Genomic DNA, 20424 nt, shown 5'->3' on the forward strand with positions numbered 1-20424 from the left:
TGTTACCATCACAACTACGGAGATTACGGTCACACTCTTGTCACTTATTTGACTGTAGAGTTTTTGCAATCAGAACGACTGACCGCTACTGACCTTTATACACCCCACCACATAGTCACGTTGAATGTATGTACAATAATTTCCGACTTCCAAAAACTGTTTTTATGTTAAACGTGAAACCAAATCCAAAGTGTACTTGAAGCGCACGAGGTAAACAAATGTAAACACTTTATTAACAACAATTAAGTGTCAATTTTTTATAATATCATATTATAATAATTAGATACATTTTAATACTAATGCTATTCATTAGCGTACTGTTAATAATATTCTAATAATATATTAGAAATTTACAACAAAATAAATTATAGTTAAAATATGTATAACTAGTGCAAAACAATTATTTTATTTTTTTTATTAGCATTTGGAATCATAATTAGTTGTCTAATATTTAAAATAATTTTTCAAATACGCAATTACGCACCTACTATTTTAATATTAAAAGAAGAATAATGCTATAATTAAAAATGTTTTTTATTTAAATTATGACTATATTTCATTAATTAAAATTAATGAATAGTTAGAGTATGAATTAATTTTTATTTTGTTTTTGTAATTTTTTATTTATTTTGATGTAAATATTATTTTATTTTCACTTTTAAATTAACTGAATTTCGTTTTTAAACTGTTTTTGATTCAATATTAGATTCTGAACGATGCAAAGAATATTATTAACTTTACAACAGTGTATACAATATATTATCTTTACCTGGAAGTAATTTTCGAGTAAATAATAAAAATTTACGTAATGTAGTTCGTACAGAATCTACTTTGAGATTGTTCTCAAATTTTTCAATTATTATTTTGAAAATTATGAATAACTAAATAAATTCTGAAAAAATGTTAGTTAACTTAGCGTGGTTTTAACTGAGAAACAACTGAGATTTTAGTACTAGTTTGTTTAGAATTGTGTTTCGAATGCAATAAATCGTGATTATTTTTACATTTATTATCAGTATAATAGTACTAAGCAATTATATTGAAAAGAGCTAGTCGAGTGCTTATAATAACCGATTTCTTTATTTTGTCCATTTTTTTTTTATGAACTGTAATTGAATTAATTATGACTTTTGTTAAAATTTATCAAAATAATAAAAAGCATACTTTTAGAAATTAAAGATAAATTATAATGCATTTAATTTAAGAGTTTCCTTATTTTATTATTTATTAGACAAAATCTAAAAACTTCAAATAATTCAGTTTTTGCTTGATAAACGATTGAAATAAAATACAGATTCTATCACCAACCAAAATGTCTTATTGTATTAAAGTATTATATTTATTTAGCTTTCTTACCACAAATTTCAATTACTATAAAAACTGGCTACAGTCACAACTCAAAATGTATAGTTTACTCGAGTTCATTACCAATGTTTAGTACGTCGAATCAATACTGGTTGTTCCGACCTCCAACTAACGGTTTGCTCGATTTTGGTAATTTCATTAAACTATAATTTATAACTGTAAACACAGTTAAGCGTTAGGCTTAACATTGATCTTTGTTTTCGTGGTTCTATGTGATTCTCACATTTATCAATTTGCAATTGTTAGGCGTCGAAAGAAAAAAATAATAGTTTCGAAATCGATGGTGATAGATTTTACTAAAGAATTTTTTGTATCTCTGAAAATCCTCTTTTAAATTTTATAAATAGATAAATGTTTAGGATTTTTTTTTTCCTTTGTATAAAATAAATCAAAAAAAATCAAGAAATATACTAACTTTTTTACACATCCATTCAATATCTGATTAAAATTATATTCTTATATAATTGGTTTTTGTTTATAAATATATTTAGTTACTGTAATTTTTATTTCTATTAGCAAAATATTTCAAGAAACTTAATAAATATGTTTATAAATACATGACTTATATATTTTAATATAATATTTAAATATTTGTACAAGAGAAAATAAAGTGTAGACAGTGTGGTGTGCTACAATCTTAAGTAATTTTTAATATTCGAAGTTATATTATCAGTAATAGTATAACTAATGGTTATTAATTTGTGGATTTTTAGGAATTTTTTATACATTTTTCATGACAAAATGTATCTGAAAACAATTCTCAGAAGTATAGTTTATAAATTTCTATTCTAGTTATCAATAGAATAAATTAAATTTTATTGGCTTGATTTTTATGAATTAATATAATATATTAATCTTTAAATATAATATTTATATAGTTGTACACATTTTATAAGTATATATTATGTAGCTGCATTATAAATATCAACGTGACTTAAGTTCTGCAAAAATGCGTGCGCGCGCAAACATACACATATGTATGCATGAACACGTACATTTTTCTGATGTAAGTACACATACCGGCATTCTTAAAAATAAAAAATAAAGCAATTTAGAAATTCTTTTTTTCCAATTCAAAAACTTGAAAAGAAACTTTTATGTTAACCAAGGCTGTCAAATTCGTTTTTATCTTAGACTAGATTTTCTAGACCCCCAGATGGGTTATTTTTACTTTGATACACTATATAAATTTATTAAATTTATTTCATTCTCAAAGATATATATGTATTTATTCAAAGTATTTCTAGAATAAGATTTTATAAAATTAATTTTATTATTACTGCAAAAATATGATTGTTTAATAAAAATAAAAACAGTTTTCCATATTATCGATTTAACAAAAAGAAAAAATATCGTACAACATTGTCATAAAGATGATAACTAGAAAACTAAATTTATCATCTGTTGACAGTAAGTTTATTTTAAAAACTGTTTTTATTTTCATGCATTTAAGTGTTGATTACGTACTTATACGATACATTCTAAACATATGAAGAAAAATAATTATAATTTACTATTATAATTAAATATAATCCATTTATACCATTGATTAATTATTGTTTTATAGTTAGTTATATACTATTCTATTAAAATATCTGATTACGATAAATGTACGTATTATAGACTCTTTTCATATAGTGACAACAGTTTATTTAAAAATGTCTCATTCAGATCCCTATAGCCTATATGTACGTTAATTGGTATATTGTTAGTATATATTAGCATTTACATTAATTATAATATTTTTTATTAAATTAAATACTAAAATAAATACGGCGTGTGCAATGCAAATTACTATATACAATGTGCAATTGTCAATGTATAGTAGGCAATGCGTATGTTGAATATTTTATTATCATATTAAATATATTTTTTAACCTACTATGTTTGTATGTTACGGGTAAAAACTTAAAAGTAAATTGTGGGTATGCACATATTATCTGGCTAATATGAAAAAAATCCGTAACTTTTGGATACATTGAAAAAATCATTTATAAAATAGCTTTTTTTTTTTTTTTTGGTATTTTAATCATTTTGTATATCATCTACGATTAAATAGAATAAAGTACTTTTAGAAATATATAATTAACAACTAAGATTAATTTCTGAAAATAAAAATATTTATTCAACAATTTTGTCTAATATTACTTTTTTATATTTGAAAATATTACCTAAGAAGCTAATAATTTAGTTCCCTCTAAAATAGCAAATAGTATTAAAAAAAAAAAAAAATAGTATATGATAAATTGTTTGTTAGAATATGTAAAAGAATTTGAATTAAAGAGCAGAATTTCTGTTTATTGTGAAATATTACTTACAAATACTACCTTATTAAAATTTTCCAATTAAAAATACCTAGAATAATAAGTATAAAATTTAAATAGTCATACGATATTTGATTGACATAATGTTTTGTGTTTTTAAAACATCATTTACAATTGATTTTATATATTTACAACGACTAAAATAAATATAGGGCACTTTAACAATTATTTATTGAATTCTATTCTTTATATCACAGTGCGAGAGTAGAGACATTTCAAAAGAGCTAATCATGCAAATATTTTTGATGGAAACGAATAATTTATTGTGAAACATAGCCCAGAGGTTTTAGACGAAATTTATGCAGTTAATGAAAGGAATACGGCCCTATAAAATTAAAAGAATACAATAACAAGCCAATGTTTGGAAATGGTTTGTAAATGTGCTTGTCATTGACATTACTTTCAGTAAATAAATTAATACTGAATACGAATTTTCAAAAATTCGACAAAATATTTTACTATAGGTACCTATTTTAATAATATGTAAACAATTATACTTAACGAAAAATCTAGTGAAACATATGATAAATAGACTTATGTTTTAAAAAAAAATATTCAAAGTAGATATCTGTATTTATGTATTTTTGTAAGCAGGAAAATAGAATAATTAACAGTTATTTTTTTTTACAATGTATTTTTCGTTGATTTCAAAGAAGACGCTCCTGTGTCTAAATTCGATGGAGTTTGCTTAATAGAAAGTGCAGCATATTTTAGCCGATTGCCACATAATATATTAATGCAATCATTAATGTATCCAACTCATCACAGGACACTATTTAAATGTCTTACTTGGACCTTACAAGGAAAAAATGCTAATATTTATAAAATGTATAAACCTATGTGATAAAATTTAAAAGTAATTAATTCATTAAATAAATGTTCGTTAAATATACTAGGAAAATATTTACAGATTAAAAACGCGTTTCAAAAACATAACGTTAACATAATATTTTCATTGCAGTTTTACTTAGCAGAGAATCCTCATTTTTATTTGTTTTTTTTTTTAAATTTTTAACACGAAATAGATAGTATGTGTATAATATATTATACATATACTCCTATATTCACAACTAAAAACTGAAATATTTTTACATTAGTTTATTAATTATTAAACATAAATATTGAATTCCGGGTGTATTGTATAATGAAAGTAGGCATAATATAATATATTTAAAAACTATTTATAATATGTTAATAATATTATACATATCAGATAATTAAGCTATATTATTGTTCTAATAATATTTATAACTTTTCATTAGATGAATATGATTATTGCTATTAATGTGGAGTTGGTAACAAATAACAATAATTGATCTTCTTGTGTAAATCTGTGAAATGCTTTAACAGACATTTTTGGTGGGTAAAATGATTTGTTTATAAACAAATACAAATAATAAAAATACATTTTGTAACTTAATGTTTGATTAAAACGTTTATTTAGTTAATTAAAAAAAAAAAATACAGTATTTAAAGTAATAACGAATCTTTGTAATAATAGTAAAAACCGTGTACTGGAACAAAAGATAATTACGAAAAGTTATACATACTTTGTTGTACATATTTAGCTTTACTTATTTAATGGCGGAAAATGTATGATTATAATAGTTATTACTATACATAAAGTAAAATTTTCATAAAAATACTCGTATTATTATAGAGATAACATGATTACAATATTAATAAACTTTCTTCTAATCTTCTTTAACTATATTTTTGTCTGTATCAAGAAATGTTATTATTTTATAAAACTTAAACATTGATGTGGCTGGAAACCTTGAATTTTTCATGTAAACGATGGTTATTCTGAAAAAAAAAAAAATTATTTTCACGATTAAAATGAAAAGAAAAAAAAGTTAAAATCCTTATTAAAAGGCCACTCATAAAAATAAAATAATAATGAAATATCTTATACTTTTTTACTTATTATGGAAAAGAGACTAACGGATTAAAGCCTATTTTCAAAATTAAAATTAGACATCTGAAACTATGTTTTGTGAATTTAATTAATTTTCGGTGCTTTTCATGTGATATATTTGCGCAAGAAAGAAAATATTTTTGTGTGCTCGGTCGGTAATATGTTATACACAAGTGCGTGTGGGAGCTACTTCAGTGACATAATGAAAATACAATACAAACGTAGGTCTAACCTTACAAACGTTTACTTTGTACACACTCGCTAATCCCAGGAAACTTTCTATTGCAATATTGCTAATATCGAACTCCTTGAAAATAATCATCTGCTGTCAACAATATTCTGACCATCATACACATACACCGCAAACTAAAAAGGTTAGAAGTTCGATAAATTATATTTTAATGACGATAATTTTATGACGTTTTGCGGTTTTTAAAATCCGAGAATAATTTTACTAGAGTATAATGTAATATAGGTAATTTTAAATGCATTTTATTGTGCACATATCTTGATTTTAATTGAAACATTAATACATGACAATTTTTCACTATCAAATACGCCGATCAACAGATTTAAACAGTTGTGAGTAAAATAACGTAGTCATTTATTTTGGCAATAATTTATTGACTACAATCACTACTATAAAATGTACTATTATAGGGAAAAATTCAAAATAAATTTACGATGAATACTTAAAATTATATAGGTATTCAAAATACGTATATTAATAAATTACTAATTAAAGCGTAGTTGAAATCTGAGAATATTTCCTGTATTTTACCTTATAATTATTACTTAAATATCAACTTTGATGTTTAAAATTATTTCATAAAGTTAAACGTCATTCGGTGGAGGTTGAACATAATTTATTACTTTATATAACGCCATAGTGTTTTTTATAAATTGGAGATGTATACTTTTTTCTAAGTGAGTCAACGAAAAATTATACGCCAATATAATTAAACTATATGATATGAACCAATGAAATTTATTAATGAGTTATTTACATATTGTTACGATTAAATATAATTAAAAAAAAGTTTAAAAAAAGTGTTTATCACGTTTTATTTTTCAGTGTTGTCAAATGTTTCCACTAGTCAATCATGGTTGACAATCGTTTGCTGAGTAACAATTAGAATTTTTTTGAGTAAAAATAATAATATTATATAGTGTAGAACAATAACGGTAATAAACATTTAATTTTAGGATGGAGAGGTTATTATTCATTACCAAATTCATTTTATGTGGTATCTATATAAAATAGTAAAAAACCGATTCGGATGGACTAAAGTGAATATTTTTATAGTATCCTTGTATAACATAATTGAGGATTTAGTTATTATAATATATTTACCTATAGTTATGTACTTATATTTAGGCTGTAACTGAAAAAAAATTTGAGGGGCCCCGATCCGAACCCTTGGACTTCCTAATTATGACATTGACCAATAACTAAGTGATCTATGGAACGAAAATAGTGATGTACTATTGTAATATTAAAAGTGTATTGTTATTATTGTTTTAAAAAGTTAAACATTCGAGGTTGAATACCTTAAACTCTGTGGTTAAAATAGAGATAGAAAACTCATTTTACTATGGTATATTTATGTTTTGATGATTAAAATTATTATTAAATTATAACTTTTATTTTAAAGAATTTTAAAATGATGATTTCAAGCTCTTAGACCTCTAAATATATGTGATTTAAATTTCATTTATGAGAGGATAATAATAAAGCAATGTGAATTATAAAATAAATTTCTATGACTTTAAACCAAAATGTTATAACCATATAAATAATTTAATTGATAAATTGATCACAAATAATTCTGGTTATTAATTACTTGAACATAGTAGTTTATAATTTTTTTCAGATCTAAGTGCTTATAGTTTTATACTTTTTCGAGAATTATTAAATATTTTATAATTATGATATTTACAATCAAATTTGACGTAATATATTTTACGTTATAAATTTTGTAAGAAAAAAACCAAATTAGTAGTGTCGTTTTATTTCTTAATTATATTTATTAAATTTATTAACTGATAGCTGTGAAATATTTTTATTTTTGTAAGCGTGAAACGATTTTATATGTATATAATTTAGAGATCTCGAATGAAAACGTGAATACGGAGTTTGTATTTACGTGAGTAAAAATGTTGTATTTATATATAGGTATACCTATAAAACACGTGAATTTACTATCCGCGTTCACGTGTTTTAGTATTATTCACGTTTACACGGATTTTATTTATACGAAATGTATAATTGTTTATACTTTATTTAAAATGGGTTTTGTGTTATTATAATTCATTTTATTGTTAAATTAAAATGCTGAACAGAATCATAAATTTAAAGTAAATATTAAAAAAATTAAAATACGTATATTATATGTGTTCACTGTTCACGGATTTTTAAACTACACAGTTTTATAAATTTGAATGTTAATTTTACGTGAATATGTGAAAACGTGTACACGTGAATAGGAAGCTATAGTAAATAATATGCTCTAAAAGTACATGACAGACTTAATTAGTATTTAATAGCATTTTGGTGTATCTTGTGTTAATTTTAAACTATTAAAAGTCTACATATTTTGTTAATTTTAATCCTGAATTTAATATTAATAAAAAGAGTATAAAAGAGCATAAAAAGTACTTATACTAATATTTGTACATACGATTTTAATAAAAATAACATAATGGGAAGTGTTTGTTTAGAAAAATACTATTCAATTTTTAAATAAAAATTTTATGATATTAGTTTAAAATTTAAATAAATTTATTATAAATTGTTACAGTTAATGAAATTAAATTTTTTTAAGCAAATTTTTAATAGCAGGCTTAATGAATACCTAATTAATAAATAAATATTAACTATTATATTAGTAGGTACACCCAATTTTATTATTCAATTGTTTTTACCAAATAAAATACCATTCAAAATATTATTATTTTAGTATTTACATTTTTATTTAAATAACTTTAAATTTAAATATAAAATATGGGCATCGTTCAATATAACTTCGCATTCCATAATAATATATACTATAAACTATTATTATTATTATTACAATTGAGATTATTCAAGAATGTTTTATATACATAAATAAATAAAGACATATAAAAAAGTGCTAAGCTTAAACTAAATTATAATTTTAAAAACTTTTTTTCATTTCTCTTGAGTTTATCATTTACTCGATCAACTTTTTCCAAAATGGTTATCTCATTTGTTTGTATAAATACAATTGTTTATAGTTAATTCACATATATATATGTATATATTTTAATAACTTAATTATCATTGTATTTTTCAGCATATTTTCATTATTACGATTTAATTTAAAGCATCTGTTTATTTTTTAGTGATTTTATATATATTGCTCAATCTTGGAAACAAACCTAATATCTAACAATTTGAATGCCACATAAAATTAAAATTCTAATTAAATTTAAAGAAAAATAATACAATATTATTGTTGTTATTTATTATTTTATTAGATATTTTATTATAGTATTTTTCATCTTTGTTTCAAGTTGAAGTTTTAAACGAAATATGATTTAAAAGTCAGATAAGTAGATAATTGTTAATATTCATACATAAAATAATAAAAAATTAAAAAAATGGTATTAAATAATAAAATAATTATATTTACGATTTACAATGCATTATTAAGAGATAGTAAAATATTTTTCAGTTATCATAACAAATGTTTTTAGATAACAATGATAGAATATAGGATTTTATTTTTACGATTATTACGTCTATTGATTTTGAAGTTAATTTCATTAGGTATAGAGATATGTGTCATCGATGATTTATTATTAAGTAGGTCTTTACAAACACAAGTTTTATATGACTAATTTCTTTTGTTTTTAAATAATTAAAATTTAAAAATTTAAAGGTATAATAACTATAATAATAACTGGAGTGGTGGGGTTTATAATATTAAAATTAATTTTTAAATAAACAAAAAAAAAACTTTACTTTGGAATTGGAAATATTGAGTAGAGATCAATATTATATGTTCCTCAGATAATTAAAGTACATTCTAGTTATTAACAAATGATTTACATAGAAAAACGTTTTAATGTGAAAGGAATAAAGAATATTTTTTAAAATAGTGGTAAGTTTGAAATTTATAATCTTAGGAAATATTTAAAAAAAAATAAAAATTATGAATTTAGGGCGATAATAGGACAAAAATGTTCTATTTCCCATATTGAAAATTGGGTTGATAAATGTGAATTTCCTAAAAGGGGAAAAAAAAGTACATTATTTAAGGCAGTATAAATAATAAATATTAGAGAGACCAATACATGTCTTATCATTTAAATTATTTAATACAAACATACAGTACATTAATTTTATTTTACATTTATTAATAGAATCAAAAACTTAAACACTGTATGATGATTAATATTATTGGAATAAGCAATATCTTTTAAATATAAATTTATATTTAATAACGTTTAAATAAGTAAAAAATACTTTTTCTATTAATAAATGTTATATAGTCCATCGTTAAAAAATGGGGAAACCCAGAGAATGACATTAAAATTGTCATAATAGCCAAGATAAGCTAGAGTTTGTCTACAGTGTGAGTTGAGCCTTCCATTAGGTATTTAGGTCATTTGGTGTCATGTTCATTGAAAAGTATGCATTCAGCTCAAAGATTAGAAGATTTTAGATGATCAGAATGTAGTTCAGTAAGTAATTTTAAATATATAGAATCATAAAAATTAAATAATTATATATTTTTGGCGTATCTTGTCTATTAATTAACTCGATAATTAATTCATCGTCGATATATCTTATAAATATATTCTGAGCTAGATAGCGTTAATTTTCTCCTCGATAGTTAAGTTTTGAATAAGTTAAAAACTGATAAGTTGATAAACAACGACATACGTTTTTATTTATTAATATTTATTAATAGACATAATACATTTATTTTGAGACTATTTCGCGTAATTTACAAATTTAATAATCAAGTCAATTTTGTCTTATATGTTGTAATTTAATCTCATACATTGGGTTTGTTTATTCTGGTTTATTTCTCATTTTTATTCATATATTTTGCAAATAATTTATAAAGTGTTACTATTTAGATTTTTCTTTTATATACTTAATAAGTTAATCAAACAAATAAAAACAATTTATTATTCATAATAATGATTTTTATATTATTACTTATTGTTTATGAATTGATAATAAAAAAAAATGTTATTTATAAACATTTGCTCATCTCACGGCTAACAAATAATTGAAAGGTATTTTGTGTACGCTATTTACATCATATTTATAGATTTAAGTATAATACTGGTCAAATATAAAATTAGGAATATATAATACATAAATAAAAAAGTAATAATTTTTCTAATGATTTCAAATCTCAATATTGTATAATATGTAAAAAAAGCCTATACTTAATGAACCCAATATGAAATTATATAATAGAAATATTTGTTTTTTTGTTGTCTGTATTTCATTGATAATTTTATTTATAAATTTTATAAAGTAACTTTCCAAGTTCACATAATATCTTTTGATTAGCAATCGATACATTATATTTGTATATTCAAAGGAGACATTATGCGCGTTTTTAAATTACATACCAAACGATTCCAATAATAAAATGAAATTGCTATTAAAAATGAAACCTTACAACAATAACAATAATTATATAGGTCAAATCATGTGTGCATCTTATAACTTTAAGTTTTATTTAAGTATATATATTTTTAAAGTCATTGAATTTTATTACTAGTATTATAGTTCTAATATGTTATTACAAAAATTAAAATAATAAATTGAACCTTAAATCGCATTATTTATCATTATTTAAATTTACTAAGACATCAATATTTATTTTATTTTTTTTTTTGTTTTTTACAAAATATGAAGACCACAATTATTAAGAATAAGTACTAATATTAAATAAATTACTAGTAAAAACATCTTTTAATTGTTTTGACATAATATTGAACAAAATAAAAATTTTATTTGTTCTAATATTAAAAGTGATTTGGTGTTCGTATAATTTACATTTGTTATAAATTAATATCATATTATTTTTATCACATATTTTTTGTAAAAAGTTTTATTACTAAACATATGTTACGACTTACGAAGGCTTATAATATTTTCAATAATACCATACTATAACTAAACAAGTTATATGTTAACATATACGTATTGAATATGGTATATAAAATGAAAATAAAAATTTAAACTTGACAAAGTTAGTGTCTATAAAATTTTAATAAAAAAATATACGTATCTACTATCTATTTATTTATTGAAATAAGTATATTGTTTACATACTCTGATGAATATTTTGTGATGACATGCCAAAAATTCATTGATATAATAAATATTCTTTATCTGAGAAAAGTCAAATTTAGATTTTGTATGATGTATAACTTTCAACTTTGTAATTTTTAGTTGAGTAAGTGAAACTGATGATTATTTAATAGAAAAAATACTTATTAGATATCATATAAATTAGGTACACATTAATGTTCATGTTATATGATCTATTATATACTTTTTACATCGTATTAATAATTTGTGTGAATCATGTTGATTGTTTATTGTGGATAACCTCATTCTAATAAATTTAGGAAGGCTAATATTTTTAATAGGTGTTATTATCAATAATAAAACGTATATGTTTAGGTATATATATATATTATATTTTTAAAAGTTATGAGCGTAAAAGTAAGCATATTATTGTTACAAGGATTTTAGAAAACTTTTAATTTGTTAACTGCTTTTATTTTTTTTATTTTTTTATTTTTAATACATACAATCTATAAATAAATTTTACGATAAGTATGTTTGAGGATTTACATTTATGTTGACATGCTTCGTGCTTGATATGATACAGTAATTACAAACCCGCTTTTAATGGAGAAAATAATGATTTTGATTTATTAGTTGCTAATTTATAACTATACGCCGGTAATAAAATAAAGTTTTGTTTAGCAAGACTAATTACTATAACGTTTATTGTATTATTGTACAAGTTATAGGTAGTAACATTAATTAAAATGTTTACTATGATAGTAAATTATATTTTGTATTGTTTAATGGTTCTAAAACGATAAGCGTACTTTAAAATCAGATATTACTTATTAATATTTATGTAACTAATCTACCTATAGATAACCGAAAACCTTTGATATATTCCTTTAACAAACAGTAACTTAATTACCTACTATAAGTACTACAAAGTATACATCAACTCTATTAATCACATTTCAGAGAAATGTGAGAGAATGTAAATAAAATTATATTATATTAAGTCTAATTTTCTTTTCATTAGAATTAGGTAGGTATTGATGTTAATCAAATATTTACACATAATTAAAAATATATCATTTTTTTTTTTTTGATATTTTCAATTTCTGAAACCAATTATAAAATTTTAAATCTTCAACTAGCATTACATTTATATTAAGAATGATATAACTATAAAATATATTTAATGAGGTATAAAAAGAGTTTACATTTTATATGTATACACTCGTAAATACAAAGATTTCATTTTATTCAATAAAATAAACATTGAATTATACGTATAGACGTTTTCGTTATTTTAAAATCATTAAATATCTAAAATATTTTTTTATTAGAATATTATATCATGTTTTAAATGTTTAAGTTATTGATATGAATTAATACTTCTCCTTAAGTAGAAAGCAAACATTTAATAACCATAATATTATATTTGTTTTCAATATTAGAAAATCTGAAAATATTAAATACATTTTTAATAAAAATATAAACAATAACTATTTAATAAACCTTGTTATGGTGTGAATGGTATTAAATTATTATAAGCCATAAAAACATAAAATGTGAATCTATTGATTTATTGTGAATGAAATTTAATATCGGTGAAAAACCATAAAAACTGGCAAGCCAAAATTAATTTTGATTAAAAATAAATGTTAGTATTTAAATAACATTATATATATATAAATTTATATGCCATTAAAAATCAAATCGTCTACAAATAATAATTGTAGGGATAATTAAATAGAATGTACTGAATATTATTATTAAATTATTAATGCAATTCTCAATTCTATATTTTTATTTTTTAACTGAATTGAAACTATGTGTATTATTTAAATATATTTTATTTACAAGAAATACGTTGGTTATACCACTATACCTATAAGCTACTGTACATATAGGTAACGAATAACACGAATTAATTTTTAATCGGAAATCGAATAGTAATGAAATCCAAAAAACGTAATATAATACGTGCAATGGACAATAAATATTGTTGACCAATCAACAGTAACAAAATATGTTTTATATGGTAATTGATATTTTAGTAGTGTCCATACACTGTGTATACAACAATACGTATTTAGAAAATCAATCAGTCTCATAAATATTTAACTAATTATGTTCAATTTCAAACACGGTACAGTGCATATACTAATCGCAAACTATTGAATTATTTAACTTTTGTCACCTCTGGGTCACGCAAAAATTTTGCATGACCTCCGGTTTTTCTGTTTTTAGATAGGTAGGTGATGCACACGATGTTTCATACACATTCATTTATTGTATTTTATATATATATATCATAATATATGTATATGTTATACGATACATCGTCAGTATATTAACACTATATGTATAACTATAAATATTATTCGTGATATTTACGCAGCAAAATGACTCTTTCGTGTTGTATTTTTCACCGAATTTTATTTTACAATGAAAAATAAAAAAACCGCTAGATCATAACAATAAAAAAAATAGCGTACAACGGTCTAGTCAGTTTCGCCGAAAATAAAAGTTGAACACAAGCTCGACACTACTTCTTGCGCATATCGTTCTAATAGGTATATATCGATCAAATGGTATACACATTGCGACAGTTAAATGGAAAGGTATAGAAAACTAATAATCGTATTATTTATTTGCCGTTCTAAAGCCAATACAAAAACTGAAGCGAATTAATTTTAAATCAGTAACCTATGCCTCTAGAGGTTTCCAGAGTATTTTTTTCGCACTGTTGCGCTAAATGTAGTGATATTACAAAATGTATAATGCCTTAGTTGTAACAACAATTTTCTTCTGCTTTAATTCTCAATATTGTATGATGTCTTCCTAGAATATCATCGTAGAACGGAGTAGTTCGAACTTTGAATGCGTAATCAAATGCGTAGTATAAACGAGATCGACTATCAATTTACAAATGAATTCTTTTTCTTTGGTCGTAGATTTGAAAACACTTGTTTCTTTGTTGAAAATCCAATCATTATAGTTATTAGTACGTATCAATGTATCATAATATACCGTTAGTTATTTCATATAGTGGTCGCTCATTATTTTAATAAGATTTATGAAAACAAAACTTGTCATTGAATTAAAATATCAATTTTATGGAATTCATAGTGTTAAGCGTATTATTTTTTTTTCGTAATTTTAAAGTCTATTTCATTTTATTTTTACTAATGAAACGATGATTTTTAAACTAAGCTTAACTTAATTATTTTGTAATCATTGTTTATTATATTACATTAAAAAATATAAATTTATATACTTAAAATAGAGTATTGTCGACTTTAATTAATGGAAAAATATGCATTAAACATTTTTGATTTGAATTATCTTAAAAATAAAAATAAATGTAACATCACTAATCATTAGTTGTTCACCGCAGTAATCAACTCAAATATTTATTTTTCGTTCTGTATAAAATATTATATGATTGCCTTGCGTATTTTTTGCTTACTCGATCTTATATTATAATTTATTTTCCAACTACATGCATGAAATTTGTTTCTCAAAGTAATTAGTAAAATAAAAATGTATTAAAATTGTAATATTTTATAAAAAGCGTGGGTGATAAAAAATAATAATAATAATAATTATTATTATGCAATAATTAATAAATAAAAAACAATTTTGAACATGGGCAGTAATGTAAGATGTATTATAGGATTGAAATATTCTTAAATTAAAAATGAATATGATATATGAAACAAATATATAATTATATAATATTTAATATTGCTGATTTATAGTATTAAATTTCTAAAATTAGATAGTAAGCCACGTAGGTGCTCTTATTTGCGTTCAATACACACTGCATAAAATTTGTGCATATAAAAGCGATTCATTTTATATAAAATTAATCAAATATATTATATATTAAGTATTTGTAATAAAATGAATGAATTAAATTATATATTATAATAAAGATTATATTTATTATGCTATTATAAATTATAATTTTTTATAATAATGTAAATTTACCTGGACCAGCCGATCCATCACATTTAGTGCAAATTACCTAATTTAAAATTCTCAATAATTCACATTTGTAGTATTAACTAAATAATGTGAAAAATATCTTGAATATGAGTTTAAAAATAATACTCCAGTAAAAAAAAATGAAAATATATTCGTTAAAAAAAATGTATGTTTATTTTAGTGAAAATAGTATGACTAAATATCATGACTAATTACTAAATAAACATTAAACTTGATATTAGATAGTATTAAAATTAACTATGCCACATTTTGGTAACACGACATTTAAAAAACTATGTCATTTAATTAATATTTAATAATATATACCTATTGGCTATCAAATACAATTTATACACTATATTAAATTTATTTAAAACAATATACTAAGTTTGTCTATTTTTATAGTTGTGTAAAACGCTTACTAAACATTATGTAAACATATATTATTGAATTCAGAGTTCACACAACTAATCATATTATTTAATCTTGTTATAATTAATTATTGTCAACGACCATAATATTATTACGTTCATTATACTATATAATTTATAGTTGTCAACCATTTCATATTGCATAGATCATAATTCAAATTATCATAAGCATACATAAATGTATTGTTTATATTATACTTCAAATATATTCTGAATAATTATTTTTAGCATTATTGTATCGTAGGATAAAACTATAATATTTCGAAAATCAACTATTAATTATTGAATAATAAAATTACAGTTTTATGTTAAAATAAAATGTGTATACCTAAGATTATTTAAGTGCAATCTATAAAGAGGAATAGTAGTATATATTAGGGATCATCAATTAATACTTTTGGAGGGTAGCTTTAGAAATATAGGAAGTTTTTATGTCTATAAAAATCGAATGTATATGTTTATCCAATGAAAGAAAAGTTAAAATTATAAAAATTAATTCAAAATTAATGAGCTAATGAACATATCTTTAAATTCACCTTAAAAAAAAAAAAAAAAAAAAAAAAATAGTAAACATTTAAAGAAATGAATTTCCCGTTTGTGGACTATATAAAATTCATCAATGTGTCGTTATTTTGTGATCCCTAGTATGTGAGTGCCACTATGTTTCTGCGAGAAGGTTCATAATCCTTTCTATTAAATTAACAGGTATCCGAGTTCCAATTCTGACCATTTAAAACATCCTACAATTGTTCATTAGGTGAAACATATAATATGGGCTCATACTAATAGTTGCCTCCCAATGTAAAAAGAAATTGATTATTTTTTATATGATAACTTAAAATCAAATCATGATGTTCATATTATAATTAAATAGAAAAATATCTGAATATCTCTAAGACTTATTTATATTATATTAAATATATATAACTATATATGTCACACGGTTAACTATAAAATATTTAATTTATAGAATGCATTAGACAATCTATAAAAATTAATAGTTAGATTGATATCAGACAATTTTCATTAATATTAATCGATTTATTTATACGGTCTATTATTTATTTAGAACAAAGTTTTGTTTTGGGGTTGTAAGCCTAGAAAATATAGGGTGCAGACGGCTTTCTTAAAAATAAATGAGTTCGTCTTTACGACGGAGACAGTTGAGAGAATACAATCAATGTAATCCGTTAATACTTGTTAGTATAAACCTACAGTATTGTCTAAATCAAATAAGTTAAACAAAATCGATTAACTCTTACCTAAATAACGATGAGATTATAACAGTCAAATGAAAAAATAAAAACTATTTTTTCTTGTATTAAGTTTCAGATTGTCATTTAAAATGCATAAATAATATGTCATATCTATGTTTTTATCGTCTGACAATTTAAACATTCTAAACGATAAATTAAAGTTCCTTATATCAGCATATATTATGTTATACATTTTATATATTGAGTACCTATAGAGTTTGAGTGATTTAAATTTAATTAAGAATCGAAATTGATAAGCCAATAAAATTTATAATCAGTTGCGTTTAATTTTAGATTCATAAATTACGTACTAGCAATTATCCAGCTTTCTGCATTTAAATTTGGTGAGTATCAAAACATCTAAATAATTTGGATTTTCTAATACGTATACTTAAATTTTTCGTTTATCAAACAACTACTCGATTATAATTTATGATAGTTATTCTTTCATCATCGTCCAAACTTTAAGTTTTATAACCAACTAAAAATTGTAATCAGTTGATTAACGTGCTTCCAAAGAATATTATAGTTATTCGATTTAATTATATAGTTTAGTGAAAATTATAAATCAAAAATTTCGAAAATTCTAATATTTTTCCAGTTGACTATAGGAACGTTATTACAGTATACGATTTATTCCTTTCTCGTAGAAAATCGTATAATCTAAAACGTTTATTTTATACCTATCATTTAAAATGTGGAATAGCATCGGCACGCTGCCATATCTATTCTATATGATGACTTATCAGAAACAATGACTAAGTCAAGTCAGTATCAATGAACTTTCTACATTATAATTAAGTTTGTCACACGAATTTAAACCTGTTTTGCAACTTGCATTGCGTATATGCAATTCGGGGTTCCCCAAGGAACTGTGCATGTGGAGTTCAGTAGCCACACTGGCACACGGCAGTAACTTTACCATCAGATTTAACACTGTTCTGGTAACTTTAGTAAGCCCTTACAGGCATAAACTTTTTGATACACGCTTCGCTGAGAACCTATTGATTGCTCTAGAAATTTAAAAAAAAAAAGAAACAAAAGAACAAGATTTGAAGAAATGTCTTGTCTGTGAAAAGTAAATCAATCAGGCGTAGGGACTGTAATTTTTAAAAACTTTTAATTTTTAGATGTGAACATGATGTAATTTTTAAAATATTTGGTTTTTACAGTTAAAAAAATTTCTATTTTATAATATTTACAATATACACGCCTAATATGTGTTATAAACGCCTATTGATATTTTTTAGTAGTCCCTAATTATAGTTATTTTTCAAATTTAATGATTGATCTATTTTTAACATTTAATGATTTTCATTTTTATCTTTGACATTATACACGATTTGTTATAATATTTTTCATTGTTGATTAAATTTCATACCGAAACCGTGTTCCGTAAATAATAACAAACGAGCTTGTGTATTTTAAATAGATACATTTAATTTATATGAGTTTGATAGTACTATATTATCCTTTACTTCTATTAAACTAATAAACTATTTTTATTTGTTTTGATATACCCGAAAATTCGTTAAATTAATTCATTTTTTTTAACAAAAATAAAAAATAAATATATATTTATATTATAGCATCTACTACAAAAATAATAACACCTACATTATGTTTTATATGTTTCATTTAATATAAACCCTCTTAAAATGACAATGATATTTTATATTTACTGAGATAAAAGGATTGCCTGCTTCTGAAACTATTATAATATAATATAATGTTTTAAGAGCTAAATATTGTTCACTTTGTTACTACCACTTCTATATAGCTTTTAGTTTTGTAATTAATATGTATTTTGAACGAGTTCAACATAAGACAAGTGTAAATATTAAAGTATACTACATGCCAGTTTTATTTATTTTAACAGTTATGTTTTGTTTACTATACAATTAAAAATTGAAGATTGTATGATTAAAAAAAAAATTATTTTTTATTACTTACAATATTGATATGCTTTAAAATTTTAATAGTATTTAACCATTTAGTAACATATTTTTTAAGCCATAATCATTCGTAGTAATTATTACTAAATACTAATAAATGGTCATATTAACTTCTTATTTTAAAATTAAGTTTAAAAAAAAAGTTCTTTGTTAATTGATAATAATCTTCTATTTTATAATTATGTTTTGTTATATTTTAATTTATAAACCATAATTTCTTTTGATCTTTTGTATTAATCTATCATAATTTTTACTAATCTAAGTTCGTTTAGACGTTTTGTTATTAAATCAATTTTTAATTAGTAAAAATACTTTCAGAAAAAAAAATCATATAATTTTTTTTTTAAATAATTCATATTGTAGCCGTTAACTGTTTTTATGACGTATGATTCATAAAAATTTTACACCATAAAAATTAATTAATATGAAAAGTATTTGAATATTAAAATAGCATTATAATTTGCAAATAAAATGATTTTGTATGTACGTTGAAAAAAGTTATTCACCGTCAAATATTGTTGATTACATAAATAATACATTTGAATTTATCTTCCATAGGTATTATTCATGATTAATATGTACAATACGTGTTTATTAATTAATATTATGGTCCTTCTAAACTTACTCTTTGTATTTCTATGCAACTATGAATATTATTACTAGAAATAGTACAAAGAGCTCATAGTGACATGAAAGCATTGTTGTCATTTATATTATCTAGCAACGATTTACAGATCGTTTGCTAAAACTATTAGTGCCGGTTGATTTATCATATCGCCCAATATCGGTTTTAGGGGCGTCCATGCGATTTTCCCATGAACTTGGATGTGGCTGATGAAATGTATATTTTAGATTCCAAATGAATGAATACATTGCTTTTAAAA

The 20424-nt window shown here is 22.3% G+C and overlaps 1 protein-coding gene across 1 annotated transcript in view; it reads left to right on the forward strand.

The window, feature by feature from the left end:
- The window catches only part of LOC112603338 (ankyrin repeat and fibronectin type-III domain-containing protein 1), a 138428-nt gene that overhangs the window by 19931 nt on the left and 98073 nt on the right, over window positions 1-20424 (forward strand). The window lies entirely within an intron of this gene.

Source organism: Melanaphis sacchari, unplaced genomic scaffold (genome assembly GCF_002803265.2).
Source record: "Melanaphis sacchari strain LSU unplaced genomic scaffold, SCAv2.0 Contig106_pilon_pilon, whole genome shotgun sequence".
Taxonomy (NCBI): Eukaryota; Metazoa; Arthropoda; class Insecta; order Hemiptera; family Aphididae; genus Melanaphis; species Melanaphis sacchari.